The sequence below is a fragment of the Neomonachus schauinslandi genome, chromosome 4, assembly GCF_002201575.2.
Source record: "Neomonachus schauinslandi chromosome 4, ASM220157v2, whole genome shotgun sequence".
Lineage (NCBI taxonomy): Eukaryota > Metazoa > Chordata > Mammalia > Carnivora > Phocidae > Neomonachus > Neomonachus schauinslandi.
This window is the reverse complement of record NC_058406.1, coordinates 27480664-27486715: the sequence shown is the minus strand read 5'-3', so window position 1 is coordinate 27486715 and position 6052 is coordinate 27480664.

The window sequence follows — 6052 nt, the reverse complement described above, 5'->3', positions numbered from 1 at the left end:
CTTCAGGGGTAAATTTGCTCTCTTTCAGCTCCCCTGTGACTAACCTCTTCACAGCTGAGTTTCAAACTATTCCATTCCTGTTCATATAGTGTTGGCATGCCCTACAGATTATGGAAGGCAAAGTTCTAGAAAAGTCTTCTGAACGAAAGTTCTTTAATGGCTCCCAGAAGAAAGGTGTAAAAAGTGAGAGTGAAGGGGAAAAAGAAAAGGGGGATAGGTGTATTTAGCCCTGCCCTCAGTTCTAAGAGGAAAGCCACCTAGTCCACATATGTATCTAGCAATTCTTTTTTTTTTTTCAAGATTTTATTTGTTCACCTGACAGAGAGAGCACAAGTAGGGGGAGTGGGAGAGGGAGAAGTAGGCTCCCCACTGAGCAGGGAGCTCAACGTGGGGCTCAAACCCCAGACTCTGGGATCATGACCTGAGCTGAAGGCAGACCCCCAACCGACTGAGCCACCCAGGCACCCCATGTATCTAGCAGTTCTTAAAGGTGAACTCACTTTTTCCATCCCCAACATGGTAACCAGATCCCGGAGATCCTCAGGTCTAAACAGGGTCACAGTCCCTCATCCACTTGCACCTGCTTTATCACCGGTTTATATCCAGGATAGAGGTCAACTTAAGCCATGGAAAACCACAGAAAGAGAAATGCAAACTTTAGAAAATATATCTATTTACCATAGTACCTCATCATAAAGACCCAAATTAAAATCTGAAAACTAATACAACCTTTATTGTAACCTTCACTCCCTTTGTATTGTGCCCTGGGTAACTCCTCCTCAGCTGCCAAATTCCTGGATGGCTGGCAGGAGAGGGGGTTAAAGGAAGTGTTTACCAGGGGTTGGAGTACGGAAACCCCGTCACAGTTGGATCTTGCCCTCACAGCTTTGTGACTTAATGTGAAATAAATTCTCAGATCATAACTCACCCTTTTCAAATGAGAACGTCAAAATGCATTCCAAGGGCCAATGGAAATTACTCTGAATTATTTGATTAACACTTCCCCCCACTACTCTCTCACACACACACACACACACACACTACATTCTTTTTGTTTGTGGCCAGTGGTGCCTCTGCTGACAAAAATAACATTACCTTCTCTGTCAGTTCCCCAAACCACATGAAACCCCAATTGCATTAGTCATGGTGAAGCTACTCCGCTAAGAGCTGGGGCAGGCCCAGGACTCCTAAATCCGAGACACGCACATTTGCCTCAGATCACTCTGCCCTCCTTTGTCTTTATAAAACTCTCTAACTTTTGAAATGTTGAGGCCATTGTTTTTTTTGTGGGGGGCGGTCCAAGGGGAAGTCATGGTGTCCGCCAAGGACCTTTGATGCAGGTTTTCTGGATGTCCTATCCTAAAGGCCTCTCAGCTTCAGTTACCACTTTTTTTTTTTTAGATTTTATTTATTTGATAGAGACACAGAGAGAGAGGGAACACAAGCAGGGGGAGTGGGAGAGGGAGAAGCAGGCTTCCCGCCAAGCAGGGAGCCCAATGCGGGGCTGCATCCCAGGACCCCGGGATCATGACCCGGGCCGAAGACAGACGCTTAACGACTGAGCCACCCAGGCGCCCTTCAGTTACCACTTTTTCATGTGCTTTCCTTCATCTCTCCTCCCCACTTCAGCATATCTTTGCTCTGTATGTACCCTTTCTTCTCTCAGTCACACCCAGCCTTCTTTCTGCACCTCAGACATGTATCTGAATGGCTGCTGAGGATGAACTCCCAGCCAAATGCTCCCACCCACACCTTGGGACTCTGCTTCTCCAGGTGGTCCTTGTTCCTCTGTTCACTCAGCCACACTCCAGGCTTCCTGTTCACCTCCCGCATCCCCCCAGTTCTCCAGCTCCTGTCACCACACAGATCCTTCTCCCTTCTCCTCCAGCCCTGACTCTGTGACTCTGCCCGATGCAATGGCCTGCTCTCATCCCCATTCCCCTGGGCCTTTGGAAGGCTCTTCTTGACCCTGCTAAACTCCATTTTCGGGGCGCCTGGGTGGCCCAGTCATTAAGCGTCTGCCTTCGGCTCAGGTCATGATCCCAGGGTCCTGGGATTGAGCCCTGCATCAGGCTCCCTGCTCCGCGGGAAGCCTGCTTCTCCCTCTCCCATTCCCCCTGCTTGTGTTCTCCCTCTCGCTGTGTCTCTCTCTGTCAAATAAATAAATAAAATCTTTAAAAATAAATAAGTAAATAAATAAACTCCATTTTCTTCCTCAAACTCTCTCCCCCTTTGGCCACAGTGGCTCACATCCTACTTTCTGACCACACTTCCTCTCTCTCCCTCAGTGGCTCCTGATTGAGGATTGCCCTGCATGGTACAGATGTTGCTGTAGCCATTTTTAAAAAGTCTGTCAAAATGGCCAGGTCAGGAGCGCCTGGGTGGCTCAGTCAGTTAAGCATCTGCCTTCAGCTCAGGTCATCCATCATTCAAGGGACCTGGGATTGAGCCCTACGGTGAGCTCCACACAGCGGGAAGTCTGCTGTTCCCTCTCCCTCCACCCCTCCCTCCGGCTTGTGTGCACTCTCATTTTCTCTCTCTCTCAAAATAAATAAATCTTAAAAAAAGATGGCTAGGTCAATTGCCAGATGGCCCCTGTTTCACCCCCCGCTTCTCTCCCCATTCCTCACTCTCTTCTCATCTCCCCCCCTCACCCTGCCCCCCAGACCACAGGCTCTCCTGTGCCCTGCAGCTCCCAAAAGTGTTGACATCACTTTCTTCCCAAGAGGCTGTTATTTTCAACTATTACTATTGACTCGCAAATCTCTGTGACCCCCTCCTCGCCTGGACTGCAGGCTCACTTTCCCTGAGATCTTCCACATCACCTCATAACTCAGTGTCCAACACTAATGTCATTTTTACTTATTTGGTACATTTACCTTTCAAAAGGCTAAAGAAACTTCTAAAATTAAATATAATACAGGGGCGCCTGGGTAGCTCAGTCAGTTGAGCATCTGACTCTTGGTTTCGGCTCAGGTCATGATCTCAGGGTCGTGAGACTGAGCCCTGAGTGGGGCTCCGTGCTCAGCTGGGGGTCTGCTTCCCCTCTCCCTCTGCCCCTCCCCCGGCTCCAGCGTGCACGGTCTCTCTCCCTCTCTCTCAAATAAATAAATCATTAAATGTAATACAGAATAGGACAATTTTCCACAGAAAGGAACTAGACGCAATGGGTAGAAGTTACCAAAAACATCCTAACAATGGACTCAAACACCTGGGAGCAAGTGACTGTCGAGGGGTTTGCACACTGGGTGCTGACTAGGAGCAGGTGACCTGGGAATTGCCCTCTCGGGATTCTGTGACCCTCTGACAATTAGAAACTGAACCAGGGGCGCCTGGGTGGCTCAGTTGGTTAAGCGACTGCTTTTGGCTCGGGTCATGATCCTGGAGTCCCGGGATCGAGTCCCGCATCGGGCTCCCTGCTCGGCAGGGAGTCTGCTTCTCCCTCTCCCGCTCCCCCGTCTTGTGCTCTTTCTCTCTCTCACTCTCTCTCTCAAATAAATAAATAAAATCTTTAAAAAAAAAAAAAAAGAAACTGAACCAGAACAGCTCATCTAAAGGAAACAGAGACATTCAAGCTCCTGAAATGAACGCAATTCAAGAGGGCCCAGTACTAGGCTAGGTGTTGGGATTGCAAAAACCTGAAACCAATTCTGGCTACTTAACTAGAGAAGGAATGTACTTAAAGGGCTTCAGGCAACTCACGGTTGTCAGGAAGACTGGAGAAGCATGAGAGGGCGGCCGGGAGCCCAGGAAGGGCAGGGCAGCACAGGAGAGGACCAGCAACGAGGCCTGGATGGCACAGACCCCGGGATGGGGCCTGAATAGTCCCTGCTGGCTTAGGTCACAAGCACACGCCATAACTGACGAGGACCAGAGACAACATCTGGCCCTTAAATCACCTGTAGTGGGAAGCAGAACCCCGCTTGCCACCGAAATGCATAGAACGTCAGATTTCCCCAACTGTGGGGAAAGGAGATTAATTGGCTGAGTAGCCAAAAAATGAGATAGCCCCCACAGGGTCATTCCACCATCTCTCAAGATACCCAGAGTTAAAATTTAAAATTTAAAATCATCAAGGGACTCCTGGTGGGCTCAGTCGGAAGAGCAAGCAACTCTTGACCAGGGCATTGTGAGTTCGAGCCCCCACGCTGGGTATAGAGATTACTAAAAAAATAAACTTTAAAAAAAATTTTTTAGGGGTTCCTGGGTGGCTCAGTCGGTTAAGCGTCCAACTCTTGATTTCAGCTCAGGTCATGATCTCAAGGTCTTGGGATCGAGGCCTGCCTCGGGCTCCGTGCTCAACGGGGAGTCTGCTTGAGATTCTCTCTCTCCCTCTCCCTCTGCCCCTCCCCCTGAGTGCGCCCCCCCTCAAATAAATAAATAAATCTTTTATCCATTTATTTGAGAGAGAGAGAGCACGAGCAGAGGAAAGAGGCAGAGGGAGAAGAAGACTCCCCGCTGAGCAGGGACCCCGACATGGGGCTCGATCCTAGGACCCCAGAATCATGACCTGAGCTGACTGCAAGACACTTGGGTGCCGCAATAAGTAAATCTTAAAAAAAAAAATGTTAGTCATTGATTCCTCCTCTTCCCACCCACACTCCAGATCTAATCAGCCTTCAGGGAGTCTGATTAGCTTATTTCAGTCTTTAACATTCAGCCCTTCTTTCCATTCCCACTGCCACCGTCTTCATTCAGATCCCTGTCACCTTCTCACCACAATCATAAAGCCAGTGTTCCTCATATAACCGTCTTGTAGTGTGAAGCATTTGGGCCTCCTAAGGCCTTCTCTTTGTCTCAGCACCCAGGAGACTAGTAGGGGAGGAAGTAAGATTAACATAAGTATGGTGAATCTGCATATGACAAGCAAACATACAGCAAGCAAAATGTTACAGGGGTTAGGGGAGCGATCACTCCCAAGTGGGGTAATTGGTGAAGACTTCAGAAAGGTACAGCAATTGAGCCAGGGTTTGAAGGAGGGATTGGACTTAACATCCAAAGATAAACAAGAGAGGATCCAAGGCAGATGCAGCAGGATAACAAAGGCAGAGGCAGGAGTGGAGGGCTTGTCTGAGTTGCTGAGTGGCTAGGTCTAACTAGAGAGGAGGACATTGGATCTCAAATTTTAGTGTGCATTACTGGATGTGCAGCTCTCCGAACTCTGCTTCTGATTCCGTGAAACAAAGCCTTCCACGGAGGCAACTTGTTCCCACACCACACTTTAAGAAACACTGGCTGGAGGGTTTGAGTAGAGAACCTGAAAGAGATCCAGATGGAACGTGAGCTGGAATCAGATCAATGTCAGCACTAGAACTTTATTCTGCTAGTGAATCAAAAGTTTTCTTAGCAGGTAAATGATAAGACCATAACTATATTTTGAATCCGTTGGCAAATGATCATGAGACACAAAGACCAGAAAGATGGTTTTTATAATGAATCAAATAAGAGAAAGATCTCAACTGGGTTGGCGGCAGTCAGAATAAAAAGGCAAGTGAAGGGTGGGAGACCCTTCTTCCAAGAATTTGCAGGGCTCAGTGACTGACAGGTGTAGGGAATCAAGAAATGACCAAAGTTATCATGTTTATTCAAGGTGCCCAATTTGAGTAGCTGGAAAATGGCAGTAGCAACCACAGAAATAGAAAAAATCAGAACAATAGCTGATTTGGAAAGGACTTGATAAATCTGTCTTGTAGACATGCTGACTTTCAAGGACCATTAAGACATGTGGGAATAAGCAACAGGCAGTTGGGAAATGGAGTTCCGTAGAGCAGTCTCTGCTGGTGAGCTAGACAAGAGACTTCAGCACATAGTAGCAGGCAGCATGGATAGACGTGACCAATTAGAGAGCGAGGCTGGGAATACAGCCCCAGAGAAAGCACACACGTTAGGGAGCAGGAGAATGAAATGGGGTTTAAAAAAGAGAGAGAGATGGAGAAGAAACAATCAGAAATCTGTGAAACCAAATGATACAATGCCCCAGAAAAAAACAAAACAAAACAGGAGAATGGTCATGAAGTTGGAAAAAGGACTACACTTGGAGAACCACAGGTGT